Genomic DNA, 22872 nt, shown 5'->3' on the forward strand with positions numbered 1-22872 from the left:
ATTGGAGTTTATGCTTTTAGCACGCAAAAATTGCGAGAATGGTAGGTGGTGTTTCAATGACCAGGGATGAAAGCTCTGGTAGGCCAGAGCCTTGTTGCGATCAGTCTTTTTAACAAATACAGAGGTTTCAATGTTGCCATCAGTTAAAGTAATAAAAAAAAACAGAAATGGAATGTTGACTGCCTCTATTTGATGAGTAAATTGGATGCATGGATTGATGGTATTGAGATCATGAATATAATGTTCAAGTTCAGATCGTGACCCGCGCCATATAATAAAAATATCATCAATATAGCGTTTGAACTCTATTAAATGTTCAGTCCAGTTAGGTTTAGACAAAATGTGATCGTCCTCATATTTCATCAGGAAGATATTGGCATAGCTTGGGGCTCCAGAAAAGCCTATAAACGTGCCATTGGACTGGAGAAAGAAACGGCCCTTGCATTGGAAGTAGCTGTGAAACAAGCTGAAGTGTAGTATCTCCATTAAAAATACACGATTGGCACCGACATTATCTGCTCTCAGTAGTGCCCATTCTATGGCCTCTATGCCCTTGAGGTGAGGAATGGAAGTGTACAGTGAAACAACGTCCACTGTACATAACCAGACGTCTTCATCAGTTGGTATTTGAGTATTACTCAAAATGTTGAGTAGATGTATAGTATCTTGGACATATGTTGAACTGGATTGAACCATTGGCTGCAAAAATGTATCTAGATAGCGTCCCAAGGTGTCATAAAGGGAACCGCACTCTGACACAATTAGTCTCAGGGGGGATCAATTAAAGATTTATGGATTTTTGGCAGCATATACAGGCGAGGCCTGCGTGGAAAATTTGTAAACAGGTATTCTTTAGTTTTTTGGTTAATCCACTTCATGTCAATAGCCTTAGTCAAAATCACATCCAGAACTCTTAGGAAATCCAAATGGCGGTGTTAAGTAAGGGCTGTTCTTTTGTTCCCATCAATCAGGCCAGAAGCTTAGACTCTCAAGTAGAGTTATTAAGATTCACAAGGAAATTACGATTACGACACTTTTTTTTCGACTATTGAGACTAGTTCATCAAATCCAGAGCCAGCTGAATATCAGGAATTCAGACTGAAAAGTACTTTCATATGACCGGTTTCACACAAGGCCATGGACCTTTTCGAATCCTTGGTGAAACAAGACATCGCTAAGTTACCCTTAGTATCCCATTCTATTTTTAATCTCTCAAGAAATGAGAGAGGTACATTACGTTCATTACAAATGAACACCTCTTTGCATTTCACAAGAGCAGACAAAGGTGGCGCTTTAGTGGTCATTAACCAGTCGAAATATGATCTTAAAATTGAATATATGCTACAAGACACCGCTACATATCTCCAATTACCCAATTACCCCACCAATGATTTCTTAAGAGTTCTGGATGTGATTTTGACTAAGGCTATTGACATGAAGTGAATTAACCAAAAAACTAAAGAATACCTGTTTACAAAATTTCCATGCAGGCCTCGCCTTTATATGCTGCCAAAAATCCACAAATCTTTAATTGATCCCCCCCTGAGACCAATAGTGTCAGGTTGCGGTTCCCTTCATGACACCTTGGGACGCGATCTAGATACATTTTTGCAGCCAATTGTTCAATCCAGTTCAACATATGTCCAAGATACTACACATCTACTCAACATTTTGAGTAATACTCAAATACCAACTGACGAAGACGTCTGGTTATGTACAGTGGACGTTGTTTCACTGTACACTTTCGTTCCTCACCTCGAGGGCATAGAGGCCATAGAATGGGCACTACTGAGAACTGACAATGTCAGTGCCAATCGTGTATTTTTACTGGAGATACTACACTTCTGCTTGTTTCACAGCTACTTCCAATGGAAGGGCCGTTTCTTTCTCCAGTCCAATGGCACGTCTATGGGCTTGTCTGGAGCCCCAAGCTATGCCAATATCTTCTTGATGAAATATGAGGACGATCACATTTTGTCTAAACCTAACTGGACTGAACATTTAATAGAGTTCAAACGCTATATTGATGATATTTTTATTATATGGCGCTGGTCACGATCTGAACTTGATAAACAAAAGAAGGGCGTTCCCCGTGGGTAACTTTAGGATATGGGCAGGTCGTAGGGGGAAGAGACTAATGTGAATAGAACAGAAAAGAACACCCTGCCTCAAGATATAAAGGCCCTAACTAGAGGGTCCAACAGATATATATGGAGGGGTGATTAATCTAGGAGTTGACACTACACACAACAATCACAAGGTCAATCCAAATAGACTCTGCAGATCATGTTAGAAATATATATATTTTTATTTCTTTTGGGATAACAGGGATATAAATAGTAGATAGTATCTTCGTATCACAAATACAATTAGAGCATAAAATGACAAACATGGATATAGGGGCAATAACGAAAGGGAAAATAGGGCTACATTAAGACCTACCCAGTACCGGCCACACTTCAAACACACTGTCTCACTTACTTCAGTCTCTTCTCACTCTCTCTCATCTACTACCATTCACCTTTCATTCTTACATTCATTCTTCTAATCCTGGCAAATACAACACATAGATGGTTAACGTGTTGTATGGATCGGGGTGTTGGTCCAGGTAGATGATTTTAACTACGGGTCCTGATGTAATTAGGACAATGACCTTATTCCTGGAGACACAAGCCGACGCGCGTTTCGGTGACAGGCCAATGAGGCCACACCTTCGGCAGGGCTAGGGGCAGTATACTGGGAGGGACACAAGGGTAAAATCTGTATGATTATTTATCTCTGTTGCTTAGAGATCACAGGCATCTGATGGCCGCGTGTTACACCGGAGCGCAACTGTTTTTCATAGGCAGGACTCCAGAGCGATGCGGATCCGGAGTGGCCGGCACGTCAGCGCTGTGTTTATTTCAATACCAGGGGATCACGTGGGTTCATAATAATATTTGGCAGATAGCGAGCCTTCTATGAGTCTGAAAGCTTTTTCTCAACGGGGCTCCAAGGGCTTCTCTACTCTATTGACTTCCACCGTGAAAGATGGGCCGATGCAGTGCCTTCTCCACTCGGTTAAATGCCACCGCGGGAGACGGGCTGAGGCAGAGCCTTCTTCTTGAAGACTGTTTCGTTCGGATGGGGTTCCGCCGACCGCCGGCTTACTGCTGGAGACTGGATTCTCGATCTGAACTTGAACATAATATTCATGATCTCAATACCATCAATCCACGCATCCAATCCACTCATCAAATAGAGGTTTCAATTTCTGGATGTTTTGATTACTTTAACTGATGGCAACATTGAAACTTCTGTATTTGTTAAAAAGACTAATCGCAACAACGCTCTGGCCTACCAGAGCTTTCATCCCTGGTCACTGAAACGCCACCTACCATTCTCGCAATTTTTGCATGCTAAACGCATAAACTCCAATGAGCTAACAGGCATGCAGACTATTGATACTCTCAAGCTCAAATATTTACAAAGAGGCTATCCCACTACTGTGATAGAACAGGCAGCAATCGGGGCTTCTGCTCTTAAACTTGAAGACTTACTGAAAAAAGTTGTTAAGTCAAACTCTCCACATAGAGAGGTTTTAGTCTCCACGTATTCAACCCAATCCAAAATGTTGAAATCCATCATACTGGATAGGTGGGCTCTTTTACGATCAGAACCTGATTTCAAAGGGATGTTCTCCGAACCTCCCATGTTTGCTTACAAACGATCACGTAATTTGAAAGAATTCTTGAATCAACCATCAAGACCTCCAGTAACATTTAAAGGCATGATGACTTGCATGAATTGTTCAAACTGTAACAATGTCATTACTGGCAGACTTATACATCATCCTAGGTCAGGTAAACCCATCTTTCTGAAATTTAATGCTACGTGCAACAGCCATCATCTGGTGTACTTCATCAAATGTCCTTGCGACTTGTTTTACGTAGGGAAAACCGAACGGGCCTTGCGCACCCGTATAACTGAACATAAAAGTCGCATCAGAACTAATATAGTTAGTTCTCCTATTGCTCAGCATTGGCGCACGATGAGACATATATTGCTCAACTTAAATGTGGGGTACTTGAAGTCATTGAGTGCCGTCCTGATCAGGATACAAGTACATTCTTATCCCAGCGAGAGACACATTGGATATGGTTCATGCAAACATTGACACCCCTTGGGCTCAATGACAAATTTGAATTAGCCTGTTTCCTATAATATTGCAATTTATGCCTTTATTCTGTTTTCTGTTTATCCATGCTGTTTAAGATCTAGATAGAGCTAATCAATAGCCATTTTCTTTTGAAATGTTAACGCCTGAATGATAAGTATTATTGATTATGCAATCATTCTTGCATATATCTGTAAATATTCTTGCTTGCATCTTATGTCTTTTTGACTCACTCTGTCTGTAAATGCTGGACTACCCCTGATGTGCTCGTATAGCTATTGTAATTAAAAGCTATATGTTCATGCGATTGTCATTGAAGTCACCTTTTTTTTCCATTCACTTCACTACCCATTTCAAGATGGCCGCCAACATATCGCATCTCACCGTAGTCCGTGTTTTGTTAATAGTAAACAAAGAGAACAGAGCAAGCACACGGCTCGTTTGTACTCATTGTGACACGTTTGTCGGTAGTTGGTGAACTTCTGGTGTATCGGTCTAACTTTACACTGGTGTGTGCGTCTCACATATCTATTTTTTTCACAGAGCGTGTCTTGCTGTCAAGCAACTTGAATTTTCAGTTTTTTCCGCTTTGTTTGTTTCTTAGATCCCTTCATATCCTCGTATCTTCAACGACCCCTTCATTTAGCTAATTATTATTAGCGCTTGGTAAGTCCCTTTCACATTGTTCCTTTTCCAACCGTCACATTCGGTTTTCCTTTTATTGACTGTGGCTTTTACCATCTTTTCTGCAGTCAATTTCACCCATCACTACGTATCCATCGGCTAGATACGTGCCACGACTCGGTTTATTTTTACCCGTATCTTTGTTAATCAAGTTTCCCACTCGACCTGGTAAGGTTCACTAACATCATTATCACTCATTCTTTGGTCTGCATGTTTCACTCGTTTATTCACTCGGTTCTTCACTGGCTTTTTCACTTGTCATTTAACTTGCTCTAGCTCAGTACACTCCTGGTTGCTCTTTCACTCAGTCGCTTTTCCTAAATGGCAATATGGTATTCATTTACCCAGCCTCATTCCATTTCTCCTCACTGTAATGAATCGTTGACATCTCCTGTTAAAATTTTATACATCCTAAGCCTCATTTATAAGACTTCATTTGTTTCCGCTGTATAATGACATACATACCTATTCGTTTATTATTGGTTTTCACAGATACCCCTGAAGAAGGGCACATGTTATTGCCCGAAATGCATTGGGATTTTTAATTCACAAACATGATGTTACTATTGAACAATCATAATCTGAATGTTGTGAAATTTACAACAATCTCCATGAGTTACTAAAAATAAAAAAAACACCGAAACAACGTTGGAAGACCACATGTTACTTGTTATTTCTTAAAAAGTGGATTAATGACTGTGTAACTGTGTTTAGTCACTAAATGTTGTTCATATAGCATTGTAAAAATGTTTGTAACACTGTACACTCTTTAGAGTGACTTGTGCAGTGCATCAGGTCACCCAGATAACTGTCTGGTGATATTTTTTGAGTATATGCAGAGGCTTGCAGGGCCTTTTTCCTGGTGCACGCGTTTCCTTAAATTTTGACTAAATACTGGTTAAAGTTTGATTCTTCTATTTCACTGAGTGCAGTTTGGTTGCTCCCCTTCTCGTTTTCAAGCTTGTAAAGACATGCCTCGGAAGCCACTCTTTGGGAACTGGGGTTAATGCTGCCTTTTCCTCCTCCTCTTCTTAGTCCTGCCCATCAGCACCAAAGCTGGTGGTTTCTCTAGAGTCCAAAGGTTTCCTGACTGAATAGGGTTAGATTACCTAGGCCATTCGGGTTACTCCGTTCCCGGTAAATGCTGTCAATTTGTGTTTGATATTACTTTTTTAGTGCAATGGAAGATCGCCTTAAGCTGAGTAAGAGTGCAGCATATAAATCCCGGTAAGTAAGCATATCTGCAGTCAAACATCGAGATTTCAGGGACATGTGCCGTCAAATCAATTTCAATCGATTCAGTGATTGATATTTTGTTGTATAATACACTTGAAAAGATTTGTTTCAAATGTATCATAGTTTGAGTAAAGAAACCTCCAAAATTATAGGCCACAAGGGAATTAGGGAGTGGTGTTACTGCTTCAAGATGCAGTTTAAGATGCAAGCAATGAAAACCCCTCACCCAAATTTTAAAAATTATTTCCTTATGGAAGGAGGGTACATTACTGCCACGCAGCTTCCTGGTTCCCATCGGGTTTTACAGCCAGAACCTCTAACCACAGATTCCTGACCTTGTGATTCGCCCAATGTGCCAGACTGGATCTGGGTACTCTTGATTTTGATGGATAATTCTAACTTGAAAATGTCTCGCCTTTACAAGGAATTGACTCATGCGCTTGTAGGTGGTACTTTGCACCATCGCACTGTGACTCCTTCCGCCCCCATAACTGAATTCATGTCTCATATAAAACCACCCCTGCATTCTGATGTAAGTTCCTTTCATTCCATGTCCTTGGAGGATGTTTGGTAGCTCAGCTCCCAACTTTGTCGGCCTTCCAACGCCTTCAAATTCTACTATGACAATGTGCTGGTGAAAATGACCACCCCAAAACAACAGCATACAAGCTGTGCAGGGATTACAGGAAGCAAATGCCAGTCATGGACCCACACAATCTGTCCCTTGGCAAGGGCCATGACTCGAAGTTGTGTGAAAAGTGTGCCTTAATGCACCTGATAAGGATCCAGGAACAGGAGTCAACGCTCTGTCACTGAGCAAAAAAGAAGGATGCAGTGAAAACTCAGGCCTCGCTCCAGTTCCAAGGACTGGGGCTGCTTGTGGCCCTGTTCACAAGGCGGTTCCGGTGAAAAGTCTACTTTAAAACGCGCCTTAAGCAAACAAAACCTATGTGGCACTCTGTCCGGCAAGAAGGCTCTTGGGAGTCATGCTACATTTGTTGACCCTATACTAGATTACAACCTTCAAAGAGGCCTTGCTGCAAATATTTCAAATGCTTCTGGCTCCCTCTGGTGCTCCTTCTGAGGCACAGGAACCACCAGTTAGACTTCCACTGGCATACCTTCCCATAACTGACCCCTTGTCATGCATTCTGGACCTATACTGATACCAGTTAAGGCCTCCACACCTCAACCTAGGTCCACATGAGTTCCTTCTGTACCAGCCCCGATACCGAATCTGCCTGCGCTCGTCTACGAACCTGAACCGATGTTAGCCTGCTCCATGCCTGTTTCATGTTATGAGATTACAAAAATGCAGCCAGTGATTATGAAACGAGACCCTAATCCTGTGCCTCAACATCCATATTACCAAGCTGCTTGTAGCTGCTCTCTTTGGCTCTGATTCTGATGCAATTTAGAACATACATACTCTTCCTTGTGATACTGATACTTGAAATTAAGGCAGTTTTGGTAACTGAAAGTTTCCAACCTGAGCCAATTTCATTTAAACCACCCTTGCTATTTAATCAAGCTAGTATTGACACCATCTGATTGTGACACAGCCTAAGCCAGAGGCGCAACTAGAGCCAAAGTCTGGGGGGGGGGCTAAGAAAAAATTTTGGGGGGGGGGGGACTGAACCTTTAATCAGTAGGCAGAGTGGAGCTGCAGGGGCTCTTAGAAGGGGTGAAACAACTGCAAGGCCTAATTAACATTCAAATGGTCTTTTAAAGACCTGTGAAACGTTCGGGTGCAGCTCTGTGTGTGCCCGGGATCTGTCTCATCCCGGGCTGCCACACACGGCGGGGGGAGGGGGAGGGGGCTGAAGCCCGGTGAGTCCAATGGGTGTTGCGCCTGGGCTAAGCCATGTTCTGGCCCGGACAGGACGCAGCCAAGTATGTTCTTTGTGCCAGACTGGGCACGGGGAAACTGCTCAGGAAAAACTGTTCAGGAGATGTACAAGCCCTCTTTATTTATGTGGCCATTTAGTGCTAGAATCATTTAGGGATAACTGCACCATAGCACGATATTTCAGTCTATTCTTTGCTACCAAGCAGTTTCACCTACAGTACTGAAAATTCAGAGGCTTTTCCAGAGAGTTGACCTCGAAACAACACTATCCCTCCCACCATGTACTAAAGCAACACATTTGGCAAGGGAATATTTTAATCTGTTAGCGTTTAACTCTTAAGTCAGTCCAATCATGCCCTCTGGGGAATGAGGTTTTGCCCACTTTGTCAGAAGTCTTCTGAAACTCCTTTGCCCAGAAAGTATATGATGGCCAGGGCATAGCAAAGCATATTGGAGGTCGGGCCTGGATACCACTTATTGTAATGCCCAGGCTATGGGTACAAGTCTTCTCCTAAGACACAATGCTTAAATGTGTGCGCAGTGGCTTTTACAGGGTTTCCCTTTGATGGGGCTTACTTGTTTGGGGGAAAGGCAGGTTCTGACTTTGAACATTTTAAATACAGCAGAACAGTCTCAGGGGTGAGCTTAGTCCGTGAGATTCGGGGAGTGTGAATCTCAAATTTCCGAACCAAAAGAACAGTTGGCTGCAGGTTGGAGTCGTGAAATTACCAAGGTTCAGGATGAAATGTTTACATGCGGAACAGGATCAGTACTGACTTACATTCATTGGGCCTTGGTCTAGAGTGAAACAGTAGGTGAAAAATGATGGGTTGGAATGCTGCCCTAAGTGAATGCCACTGTTAAGACGATTTGCACACATTCTTTCCATCACCTTATAGGTGTTTGACTGCAAGTAGTATACCTGGAAACCTGAGACTAGAGTAGCTTTCCAACCCTACTACTGCCAATGTTTGTGAATTCTGAAAAGTGGTAAATGTGCATCTGTTCAAGGAGTTCTTCAGTCTATGCAGATTTACTTTTGCTTCGATAAACCAGTCACTATATACAATTAAGGTTCTGACCCAAAAAAACGAACAAGTTAAAAGCTCTTACTAAAACAAGAATGAAAAAAATCGAAACAAACATAGCAAACTTAACTCAGGATCAAAATCGACCATGAAGCAAGAATGCATTTGGGGAGGGTTCTCCCTTGGAACTCATGACTACGGTCACATTCAACACAATGGCCTGAAGTCCCTTCCCTGGTATCACTTATTTTAAATGTATTTTCCCTGCATGCCCTCTTGCTTGTCTCGGCTACTAGAAGCCATGATGGTAGACTTGTGACCAGTGCTTGTAGACAGGGCTCCTTGTTTCCAGTCCTATCCTTTTATACCTCATTTTATCAAGTGACTGACATTCCAAGGTATTAAGCCCAAGTTGCAAATAGGGATGGGCATGCCAGAAATTTAAATTGGCGAGCCGAGCTAGTGCCGAGCCAATAATCTGGCTCGGTTCTAAGGCCAAGATTTGGATGTGATGTGTGCTGTACATATGCAAAATGGCGAAAAAATAAGAGAAATAAAAGCATTTTTCTTTTTAGATGTCTTTTTCAATGCAGTGGCATCTTTTGGTGCAAAAACCTGTCTACTATTGTAAGTAAACAGGGTTTTGTATCAAAAGCCATGGGTGGTTGCATGTGAATGCCAATGTACCACCCATGGAACAACCCCTTTGTTTTGGTTTGTGTTACAAAGAGGTAACTTACCAGCTCAAACTTTTTTGTACTGGAAAGTAAACCCCCCAAAAACATGTTCTGCAAGTTTGTGTCACTTTTGTTAAGCAAACCCAGTGCAAAATGTTTGTAAATCTGTGCATAAAAGTCAAGCCATGAAAATGTTTGCCATATAGATCATGCGAGAAACATGATGTAAAAATATGATAGTCTCTTCAAAAAATGTAAAAAGTGTATTACTAAACCTGCAGAATCATTTCACCGCAGTACATTAAATTATATCACTGAATATACAGACATTTATTAGCAGTGACAGTTTTTAAGCGTGAACTTAGAAACATTAATGGCTCGCCCCTGAAGACAATGCCATTAGTGAACTAAGAGGCCGTTGTCATGTAAACCCAATATATATATCCTAGATTCTTATTATAGTTTGAGCAGAATTACTAAATTAAACATAAGCAGTGCTTGTACAGCACACATCTAGAATTCAAGAGTTTTAAAGTGCTTGCCTTCTTATTTGATGATAATGAAAAAGGAAGCTCTGTGAAATAAAATGTTTGCCCAGGATCACATAGTTAGTTTGGACAGGCAGGGAAGCGGTATTGATTCAGGGTTATCTGGTTACACAAATTGAAATTCAGCCAGCAGATGTACACCTCTACCTCTCTCTTTCCTTTAATTTGTCAAAGGTCACTGTTTTTTCTTTATTCTTTGTGCACAATGAAAAAACCGACACACATATCAGACCCCCACATCCAACTACTAAGCCAAGAATTAATATATTTGGGGGTGTCACACAACAAACACTCCCCTGAAACAATGCCCCTGAGCAGTGGCTCTTTAGATAGGGTTGATTTCCCCTGCCAGATTTCACTAACAGTATCTGAGTTATAAGGATATTCAAGGAGATTTGCCTCATTTCAAAAGCAGCCGTAACAACCTATTCAGAAGCCATTCTTCATTCCTCCAGGTCTCTGGTGGTGGTGGTGGTGGTGGGGGAAGAGGTCGTCAACACAACAGTCCACCTTTATGCAACTGGAGACCATAGGGGGCCAACTCCAGTTATGTCTACCTCCTGGCACTCTATTGCATCAGATCAATGGGTCTTCAAATTGTTCGAAAAGGTTATGCTATTCAGTTTCTGTGTTCCTTCTCTAAGTTTTTGCTCAGAGGCCATCATCCTCGCCTCTATGGAAAGAAAAGTATTCTTTCCTAGAGGTCAATCAATCCATCAATCAATCCAATCATAGCATTTGTAAAGCGCGCTACTCACCCGTGAGGGTCTCAAGGCGCTGCTGCTACTGCTCGAACAGCCAGGTCTTGAGGTGTCTCCTGAAGGTGAGGTGGTCCTGGGTCAGTCGAAGTTGAACGGGGAGGGAGTTCCAGGTCTTGGCGGCCAGGTAGGAGAACGATCTTCCTCCGTTGGCGGTTCCGCAAATCCGTGGGATGGTGGCGAGGCTGGAGGAGCGGAGCTGGCGGGACGGAGTGTAGAACGTGAGGCGTCTATTGAGGTAGTCGGGGCCTATGTCGTGGAGAGCCTTATGTGCATGGGTGAAGAGCCTGAACGTGATTCCCTTGCTGACTGGAAGCCAGTGCAGGTCTCTCAGGTGGGAGGATATGTGGCTGTGGCGAGGGATGTCGAGGATGAGGCGAGCGGAGGCGTTCTGTATGCGCTGGAGTCTTCTCTGAAGTTTTGCTGTGGTTCCTGCGTAGAGGGCGTTCCCGTAGTCCAACCAGCTGGTGACGAGGGATTGAGTGATGGTTCTTCTTGTTTCGGTGGGGATCAATCTGAATATCTTTCGGAGCATGCACAGGGTGTTGTAGCATGAGGATGAGATGGCGTTGACTTGTTTGGACAGTGTGAGCATGGAGTCCAAGATGAATCCCAGGTAGAGGTGAGGATGATTTTTGCCAAGGGAGTGATTTCGACTGTACATAAGGCAGAGAATGACTTGGGTTGCTCTTCCAGATATTCCCTGCCCCCCCCCCCCCCCCCCACCCCCCAAGAAGGATGGTTGCTTGAGATTATTGTTTGGACCTAGTTTCTTAATAAGCAAAAGATCATAATGATGACACTTACTCAAGTTCTGCTGGCCTTGGATACAAAAGACTCAATAGTATCCCTACACTTGCCGGACGTGGACTTTCATGTGCTGATCCTTCAGGCCCATTGGAAGTGTCTCTGCTTTGTAATGGATGGATACCTTCCAATTCTCTGTCCTACTAGCTGACCTGACATTGACCTCCCAGGTTCTTAAAGAGGTCATGTTAGTGCTGGCAGTCCATCTTCACAGGTCTGGAATCCATGTGTTTCTGTACTTCAACAAAAGGCTGTTCAAGGTGTGTTCATCTCACACCTCCATCAGACAACGTATGTAAAGGAGGGATATTGAAGAAAAAAAAAGTGTGTGCATTTACAGCATTCGCAATGTTTGGATACCATTGCATTTAACAGAGATCAGTCTGCATTTGGAAACTAAATACTATCTAGTGTTTCAATCTGGCAAATTAATCATCAATGATTTTCTTTTAGTTGAATGTTTCTGTATTCTTCTTTCTTATATTTCCTACTTTGATTGTGTTCACAGTATTTCATGGGAGAGTTGCAGTTCCAGCCTTGACTGTTCTGAGACTGCATGGGTTTATAGTATCCTGCATCATTCTGGTGCCTCATGGTGTTGGCATTTGGTTCACCTTCAATGGAATCATCACCTGTAGTGGGCCCAAAATGTAGCATCCTCTGGGACAGGATACAGATCTACAATAAAGCTGCTAAGGGCCGTCAGCAGTGGATGTCAGATGCGTCCTGGTGTGTGGCAGGTCGCTCTCCACTCCTTTCTAGAGGTCTCAATGACATTTGCATCCACTGTGGGTTTGGTCTGTCACCTCATCAACATATAGCTGAGAGGTTTCTGGTCTCCCATGGAGCATAGCAATCCCATTAATCTTTTGGAGCTGGCACCTTCCGTCTGGCCTGGAAAGTGTTTTAACCTTACCTCTAGAGCAGGTTGAGATTTTATGACGTCAGAGGATTTTGACGAAAATGGTGACTCGCTTCCTAAAGTATTGCACAGTAATGAAAAGAATGCAGGGAGTACAACTTTCCTCTGCACTGACTCCTGAGCAAGAGAGTGTAGAGCGGTTTTAGGAACATGTTTCCATTTCTATTTGCTGACTCCAGGATTGACACGTGTGTGTGTGTATATATATATGTATGTGTGTGTGTATGACACAGATACAGTGACAAGCTTTCTATTGAACATCAGGGTTTTCAGGCTGTCAGCCCATGTCCAGGAATGCCTCAAGGCACTGATTATTACGGTGTTGGACTTGGGGATGATTGAGCATTCCCGTTGTCCTTGGCCAATTCAGTGGCATTGGTACCTGTTGCAAAGTCATATTGTGCCCTCAGCAGCCTCATTTTGCTAACTAGTACTGGTGGTAACTGACTCTGACTGTCCCTAGGCTCTTCCTAACCAGGCCCAGGGCTATGCTGAAAACACACTTAGAATACAGTGAAAACACATACATACACTAGGGTACGCTATGGGTTAGGATACCCTATGATTGGCATGACCTCCCCAATAAGACCCTAGTACATAATAGGGCAAAGGGATCCAAACTACCTTTAAGTCCCTAGTATATAATAAGTAGGGCTCCGGGTTTTATGGTATTTATTTTTTCTACATTTGCGTCTGTATTTATCCATATTTATTTTTTGCTAATTTTGTCTGTATTTATCCATTTTTATTTTGTGTTTTCTGTATAAATGAAGCTGCAATGGGTATTTTTCCACATTTATTTGACTGATAAATGTATATGCGCATTTGAATGTCCAAAAGGTTTTAGCAGTATACAGTGCAATAACGTTATCTGAAAACACTTGCATTGATGAATAGCTAAATAACTGTAGATCTGCACTTAATTAGGAAATCTATTGTCTTTTTCCATCTACCCTACCTCTCAATCTGTCCACCTACTCACCTGGTACTCATGATTGACAGTGGGGAAAAAACATCCAGAGAAGATCTATTTTCAGTATTTTTCTGTTTTAAAAAATAAATACAGACAGGGAAAAAGTTTCCTGTCTTTATTTATCTGTAAAAAACTGTAAAAAATGGAAAACTGAGAGCCCTAATATTAAAGCATGGCAGTTTAGAGGCCAGCAGCCCTTCCTTCACTTGCATGTGTGCACTGCTAAGGACAGATGTCAGTTTAAAACAAGCTCTGTGTTGCAGGACTGCTTTTAGCATGTAAATTGTGCCCAAACTCAACGTTGGTGTTTGGGGCACTTACAAAATAATAAATGTCAATAGTTTGGATTATTTGGTACCCCCAGGGTCTTACTTGGGTGTCCCAGGGGATGGGGGAGGGGATGTGGGTCAGGTACGTATAAGCAGGGCCCTTATAAAATAAGTTTTATATGCCTTGGTGATAGTGAAATTGTAGATTTCACTTCCCATATTGTAGAAAACTGCTTCCCAAAATCGACTTTTGTGCAAGCAGCACTATGGAGTGAGGATTTGCAATATTTTTACATATTCAGAACAGAACCCCTAAAGTTTCCATGGGTAGGGGGTCCTTTAAATATAGGCAGGGTCCTTATAAAAGAGGTTTTATAAGCCATGGTATTGGAGAAATTGCCCAGTTCATTTTCCCCATAGCAGATCCCCAGCCCCATAGGTTAACAGGGCAAGAAGTTATTAATTTATAACTCCTGCCAGGAAACACAGAAAAAGTATAATTCAAGGACTTAGTAGAATTGTATTGATAAATCCAGCATGATGCTATTGTTGAATTTACCCTAAAATGTACCCACAAGAGGTTATAAAACTTGCTTGTCAGTATGCCAAAATTCAGCCTTCCAGTGATGTGTCCTGATTGGTCAGAGTTAAGTGGATTAGTCAGGCTGCTTTGATGAAGTGATAAGTGGCACCTGGGGAAGAGCCTTTCTGGGAGGAGAAGGTTCTGCTGCATTGGAATGCCAGAGCAAGGGGGAGGGCTTGTAAACCATGATCTTCAAAGTAAGGAGGGGACAGTCCGAAGAAGCCTGTTTCATTTACACCCCTGCGCTCTGAACCCAGTGAGATGGCATGCTTAAGGAAGGAATGTGCAGATGCCAAGGGGAAGAAGAATATGGAGATGAGCCATTCTGGAGGTTGGTTTAGCCATCTCTTGCCTCTCTGCTGAGACTTCCACCATATTGAATTTTGGAAAAATAGTGCTTTCTGGAAGACCCTTGTGCCACACTTTGGAGGAAATGGCCATGCTCTGGGGTGTTGCCCCACATTTCATTGGACAGGAGAGCCCTCCTGTGTGACCCCAGAGAACTCTGAATAAGTATCTGAGAGTGGCAGTGCCTCTCGGATCCGCTGCTTGAAACAAAGAAAAGAAGAAGGGTCCATATTGGAAGTTTGATTTGCACCATCCATCCCAGCACTCAAGAAGACTGTGCCTGTTTCACAATCTGAAACTACATCCCTGTGGACCTAACTTGCTTCAAGAAAACTAAAGACGGGGCTACATATAAGCTACAGGTTAACAAAGCTCACCTGGACCATCACCACCAAGAATCCCCAGTCAGTTGATTGGGAAGGGTTTTGCCCAAGTGGATTGTGGGGATTGAAGTCCCAAACTTTCAAGCACTATCTTGAAGAATCCAGAATCTTTGAGTAAGTTTTGGACACTTTGGGACCCTCAAAAGAACTTCAGGAAGAAGCTTTGGAAAAAGCTCCATAAGTGGACCTACTCGACTTGGCCAGCCAAGCCTGCGACCACTCAACCGCGAGCTAAGCTCCGGAGGTCTGACTTCCAGGGTTTGACCGGGAGCTGGTTGAAACCTAAGCGGGCAAAACCTCACTGAATCCGGCCTGGTGAAGAGCATCAAGTGACCCCGGGAGGAAAAGCTTTGTAAAGGTTTCTAAGTCTGAATGTAGATAAGGTGACCAGGACCAACTTTGAGAGTCAAGCTGCCCACTTTAACGCGAGCCAGCCTGGATCTTTGGTGCATACCGCTGGAAAGCTCCAGAGGTCTGACTTCCATAAGTTTGACCGGAAGCTCATCGCAAGGCAAGTCAGTAAACCCTCACCGAATCCGGTCTGGCTGAGAGCTCTGAGGAACCCCAGGAAGAAAAGCTCCAGAAAAGTTTCTAAGTCAGGAGGTAAAAACTTTGACTAAGGCCTACTGGGAGGGGTAGCCGCACATGGCTCCATTGTGGTCTGCCTGAAACTTTGAGTTTGTCCCAGTCCAGCACAACAAAATGTCTCAATAGATGAGGGCGCTAGGTGGCGCATGACCAAGATGGCTGCACGTAAGTGAGGCTCATGTGGTCAGGGACCAACAACGGCTAATAATCCTCATTCTTCACCGAGATTCTGGGGCTCCAAAGCCATGAAATGAGGGTGGAAAGTGCCGTGATACAGACACTGATCAAATCCTGTCGGCAAACTCTGCAGAAAGTGCCCCGACCAAGCATTTGCGGAGCCGGTGAGATAGGTGGGCTGAGTGGCCTAGGCAGCACAGCGGAGATCGCATTTACGCTGCCACAATCCCGGGCACACGAAACAAAGGCGTTGAGACTCTGAGGCCCCATGGCTGCATCACCCTGTCCATTGTCCATGTGAGGAGGCTCACAGCTGTGGTCCCGTTGGAGCGCACGGTGCCGTGCCTCCCACCCGCTCCCAGGGCCACCGAATAATGAAAAACACAGATGGGGACGCAGCGCGAAGCTCTTCCTTCAGCCCCAGTGTAAAGCAGGCAGAAACACTGGGATATTGTACAAATTACACACCACCCAGTGGATGCCATAGCCGGATCACCGGATTGAGACAGTGTTCCCCCGGTAGTGCCTGAGCGCGAGTGTGTACTCCGGAGGCTATCAGCTGCGTGAAGCACATCAGTTGAGTAACACAGGCTAGCCCTATCCCCAACCTACCACAAGGACAACAGGGACCCGACGGCTGTTCCCAACCACAAAGGCCTGAGCCTAGACCCTTAGAGACGTGGCACTATTGACTTGGTGTGACTAGCGATTCAGAAAAGGGGGTGGTGATGAACAGAGTGTCTGAATTAAGCAGACCACTCTTACCCAGTCCAAAGATCAGGGCTTGATCCATCACCGTTATTTAGCTCACTGCACCATCCCAGCTCAGAACCAAATCAGTCTGTCCCTGGCCCAGTGCATCATGGGAGCAGGGCAGACTAAACTACCAAGCCAATTCTTCACCAGAAAGGAGACAAGCTTCCGGGGACCGGTTTCTGGCATTTCAGCCGTCGTCGGCCCGGCTTGCTTGAATTGGTGTGACTAGCGGCGCCCTACTGCTCCTAGCCCAAGACCCAAACAGCATCCGGTATATTGGTGGGGAGGTACACAACAGTGCCAACATAATCATCAACATCTGGCAGGCACCTAGTGGAATTCCAGTCAAATGTGATTGGTCTGCTGCTCACTCGTCATGCCCCAGCCAGCCCCTATAACAAGCAGCAAGAGAGAAGGCGCGCTGACCCATTAGTGGTACAAGATGGGTAGAGCAGACAGACAATTGTCAAAACTCCCATTTGAAGCGTGAAAAACTACCTGCACACAATCAGAGGATCACACTGAAGCTGTAGCTCCTATTGATAACCAAGACGAAGACTGGAGATCTTTATTGCTCACAATGAAAAATAGTCTCACATCCATTGAATCCAAAATGGATGCCATGACCTCCCGCATGGACTACATTGTCCACAAGTTAGAAAAACACTATCGCAGACTCCCAGAAACGGAAAATAGAATCTCTGAATTAGAAGACGGCGCTACCAGCAGCAAAGAACAAATATACCAAATGGATCAATTGCTGAAAGTAATAGCAGATAAAAATGAAGATTTGGAGGCGCGTTCCCGGCGAAACAATGTGCGTATACTGGGGCTATCGGAAACAACCAATACAGGCCGCATGGAAAACTTAATCGAAAAATTACTCTGTGACCTGTTTGGAACAGCGGCATTCTCGCAACACCTAGTGATTGAAAGAGCCCACAGATCACTGGGAGCGGGAACTCTACCCGGAGCACCACCACGCCCGGTGATCATCAGATTTCTGAACTACCGGGCTAGAGATACAGGTCTACGCCTGGCACAGGGAAAAAAGACAGTAGAATATGAAAATACCACCCTCTTGTTTTTTCCTGACTTTACATTGAACGTCCAGGAAGCAAGGAGAAAGTTTATATCGGTGAAGAGAAAACTCCATAACGCACACATCGACTATGCCATGCTGTATCTGGCGTGACTTCACGTCCCTCATCGGAGGAAACAGCACTTCTTCCAGAACCCTCAACAAGTGGAAGACTTCCTGAAAAGGAACCAGCGAGCGGCATCCAACGTGAACCCCAGCAGATCCAGATCCTGGTCCACCTCACCGCTGTTACAACTGGACTGAATGAGATATGAACGACATATTGGTAACAGTACGAAACTATGCAATGCTCAGCAACACATTAGCATTGCCTTCAAGTGAAAAGAACATCTTCCATCTCAAGGCAAACCCATGGTCTGCTAGGCTCAAAGTGACATTATCCAGAAGGTACTGATAAGCATATGACTTTTGTAGACCCGAAACATGTCATCTTCCGCTATTGGAAGTTGTGTCCCTAGGTTTTCTAATGGTGGAACATAATTCTGAGCCCGGACACCTACCCCTTCCCCTTGCACTTATTCACCTAGTGACAGTCCCTCTGCCAGAGTCTTCTAGCAGCAGCTCCACCGTTGAACCCCATTACTGTTTTTTCTTGCATAAGATTTACGATGTTAGAAAGGCATACTAGTAAGATACGTCAACCGTTGTACTTTTTTTTCGAATTTATGACGGGGTGGGAATGTATGCCTGACAAGTTGAGGATGTCGGTGTGGGAGGTGGGAGCGTGGGACAGTCAGACACAGTATTATGTACTTAGTGATCACAATTATAGATCGTCTGTGGTTCACAGCTTAGAATGCAATGGCAAAAAAGGCAGACCTAGGAATTCTTGGTTATTAGATAGCTACAGGTGCCAAGATTCAGGCTAAACTTTACTGTTTATCCTGGAATGTCTGCCGGTTAAACAACCCAAGCAAAAGACAACATATCTTGGGGTATCTGGATAGACACCAGGTACAGATTGCTCTATTACAGGAGACCCACTTAGACCCCACTACCATCCCAAAATTTGCTACCCGATGGTCATCACATCATTGCTTCTTGTCTTATACCAAGTACGCCAGAGGTGTAGCAATACTTATTAAAAAAACACACCATTTGTACTGGGAAGAACTCTCCTTGATCCCCAATGCCGCTACTACATAATGTGGGGTTGATTAGGGTCCCAAGAGATTACTATAGCCAATTGCTACGGCCCTAATATGGACGACCCCTATTTTCTTTGCCACTCTATGGGGTAAAATACTCTCAGGCGGGTCGACGGTGGTCCTCTGGGGGCGATTTTAACACAACAATGACATCATTAGACAGGTCTCACCCAACCATGCAACATTACACCACTGCATAAGGGCAACTGGCAGGGATTATCGCAGATAATTACCTTTAGATGCATGGCGACATTTACATTCATCGGCGAAAGAAGGTACACATCACTCTGCTGTGCATTCGAACTGGTCAAGGCTCAACTATTGGATAATCTCAAGCGGAATGGGGCACTGGGTGGACTTAGCGTACACCTAGCAAGGACATATTTTGACCACTCCCCAGGGAAAAAAGTGATGTCTGTCCCGGGTGACGAGGGGCCCTATGTTAAATGGCTATTAAACTCAATGACTTTATTAGATACTGTATTTAAAGCCAAAATCGGACAGGAAATTCAGGACTGTTTTGAGCGTAACACAGATTCTGAACCCAAGGTTACTACAGTTTGGGAAGCGTTCAAAGTTACCATAAGGGGAAGGGGTATATTGAGAGACATCCGTGTGCAGCTCAGCCAACTTGACACTGAAATCAAAGCCTTAGAGCAAGAGCTATGCAACACAGCTGAAGAGAGCACCACAAAAGTCGCGCTACATGATAAATTGACACAATGACACAGCGGAATGTGAATGTAAATTCAGAAGTAAATATCACATAGCACGTAGATACGGAGAAGGGCATCGACTGGGGAAAGCCATAGCAGACTATATCCGGCAGCCCAGGTTCTCCAATTTCATTGCTGAAATTCATGACTCCGAAGGGGCGATTCACAGAAATATAGCAGGCCTCTTACATACTTTCACTTCTATTATGAAGCCCTGTATTCCTCACTCAGGACCAACCACTAAACCTCCCTCCATATTTCGAAGACACTGCCCTGGCCTGGTTGGGAGACTCCCAGAGGGAGTTCCTAGCAGAAGACCTAGAGGAGGACGAAATCATGGCAGCCATCATGCAAATGAAATCAGACCGGGCTCCGGCGGGCTACCAATTGAGTTTTACAAAACTTACATAACACAGCTAGTCCCTACATTAAAAATGGTTTCCAAAGAGGCAAAGGGGGATGGTCTACTCCCAACAACCCTGAGAGAGGCCATGATCACATATTTGCTTGAACCCGGTAAACCAGCTGAAAATTTTGAATCCTACCGCCCCCTCTAAATTTGTTAATGAACGGATTAGTATTGACTGACCAGTCCAAGTTCATCCCAGGTTGTGCAACATCACACAACCTCTGGACATTGTTTACTGTTTTGCAAGATATTGACCCAGATATTGCTGCGGTGGCAGTGTTTCTCGACGCCACCAAGGCGTTCGACTCCGTTGAATGAGATTACCTCATAGGGACCCTGCAATACATCGGAAAGACCCCCCGATTCCTTAACTGGATAGAACTCCCATAATGTCAACCCACTGCCACGGTACTCCCATATGGGATGCGTTCTCCCCCGTTTGCAATTACCAGAGGTACACGTCAGGGCTGCCCTCTATCCCCTACACTATTTGCCTTAGCCATCGAACCACTTGAGGCTAAGTTGAGGCAACACCACAAGGATCAAGCACTAGCATACCCCACCAGATACCTTTTAATTTCATTATACGCAGATGATATTACTCTTTATCTTAATGACTCACAGGATAACCTAAACCCACTCCTACGCAAAATCACCAAATTTGGAGAATACTCGGGCTTGCACATCAAGTGGAATAAGTCAGTCATTTTTCTGCTAACCGATAAGGCCGAACCATATATACTTGACTATCCCCTAGCGTGGTGTAACAGAGGTTAAATACTGCAGGATAAGGGTCATTAGGGACAAAAGTGAACTGATGTGCTCCAATTACCGTGAGACCCTAAAAACCATCACAGACTCCATCACAAGGTGGATAGCAATGCCGCTGTCCATGGTGGGGTGGATTTCACTGGTAAAAATGGTTATACTGCCCAACCTCCTTTACCTATCCATCAATATCTCCTACAACCCGGGGAAACCGTTCTTTAGGACCCTGAGAACACAAACAATTTGGCTAGTATGGGGAGGAAGGCAGGCTAGACTTAGGTGGGAAACATTGACTCTTCCGTTCTCACAGGGGGGGTTCGAGGTACGAGATTATGAACTCTATTACTATTGTGCACAAGCACACTATGCTACGTATTGGTTCCACCCACCTCCCTTCATGCCACACCTAACGGTATAAATGGGATACACAGTTCCTAGTCCACTTCTGGGTCTCATTGCCATTCCCCCAGAACAACTAGATACTGATCCCACTACAGTTGCATGCACTAACTCTGCTTGGAGGAAAAAAGCCACTAGGTTAGATAGACCAATGCTATACTCTCCCCGGTTGCCCCTGGTGCGCCATCCGAATTTACAAGTCACCTATGAACGGCAATGCAGACAACTACTTGAAAAACTCCAAATGGAGACATAGGGAGACCTGTATACAGATGGGCAATTCCAGATGAAGGAGCAATTCTTTAATGGGAATGTACCCACAGCTATGGAGATAATTATGTTTGTTAGACTCAGACAAAGCGTCCAGGCTGGCACGCCTGAATTCCCACACGAACCACCAATTCTCTTACCACTTCATGAGCTTTTACAAACTGAACCACCTCAACACATTACTGCTCAAATTTATCACAACACGCAAAAAGCAACTAAACCTCATTAATTAGCATCGCACCTAGAATGGAAAACTGACCTTGGCATACCACTATCAGACAAATAGTGGAGAATCTGCTGTAAACAAATAGAGGCCATCACAGCAAACAGTAGGCTGCGTTTGACCCATTATAAGTTGTTACATAGGCTTTACTATACCCCGGTTAAATTGCACAAATTTAAGCTAAGAGATAATGACAAATGTGCCAGATGTGGCAGCGACGGGCCGAATTTCTTCACTATGCATGCGAGTGCCCTGCAATCCATGGATACTGGCAAAAGATATTTGAAGCTATGTCACAGATGGTGTGTGCAACACTCCAGATATCCACTGACACAGCAATTCTGGTGTACATTGATGAAGTCGACACTGTACATAAGAAATATCTAGCACTGGGGTTACTGATTGCCAAACAGAAAATTGCCTGTAGGTGGGGTAGAGGTCGGGCCCTCAAAAAGAAGGAGTGGTTGTAGGATCTCATAACGTGGCAGGAGCAGTCATTTACCGATGCAGAATTGCTTCCACCCACTTCCAGACCAAAAGATATATGGGACCCCCTGAAAACTTACCTGCTGTCCTCATCAGATGATACAGGGGATGCCACAAACAGGCAGAACAGTGCTGGGCCCTAAAGGCCCAAGGGATATGCAATGAACCTCATCCCTATTATAAACTAAAGGTATACATGGGACCCCAATATGGAAGCATACGCTAGTACTTAAGACACCTACAGGGGCAGGAATTAAACAACCATAAGCACATAATGTCTACTACCATACAACTTCGAAAAGAATAAGTACCCATACTAATAGTACTCGGATTGATATAAATGTTTAATATTGTATGCTGTGAAATGTAATAATTTAACACTGTGAATATGTACCAACAGTACTGTACAAAGCTGTGAAAGACTGGGGGTTTTTGGTGTCTCTGTGAGTATATGGAAAAACGTTAATATATATAAAAAAAGTCTCAATAGGTGCTATAGGTTTCTATGTGATATATAGTGCTAACTCTTTAAAAATTCACATCTCCAGTTCCCTACTTTTGATTTTGATTCCTTTTGGTGTCATTTTAAGACAAAAATATATCCCATTT

Source organism: Lissotriton vulgaris, chromosome 3_1 (assembly GCF_964263255.1).
Source record: "Lissotriton vulgaris chromosome 3_1, aLisVul1.2, whole genome shotgun sequence".
Lineage (NCBI taxonomy): Eukaryota > Metazoa > Chordata > Amphibia > Caudata > Salamandridae > Lissotriton > Lissotriton vulgaris.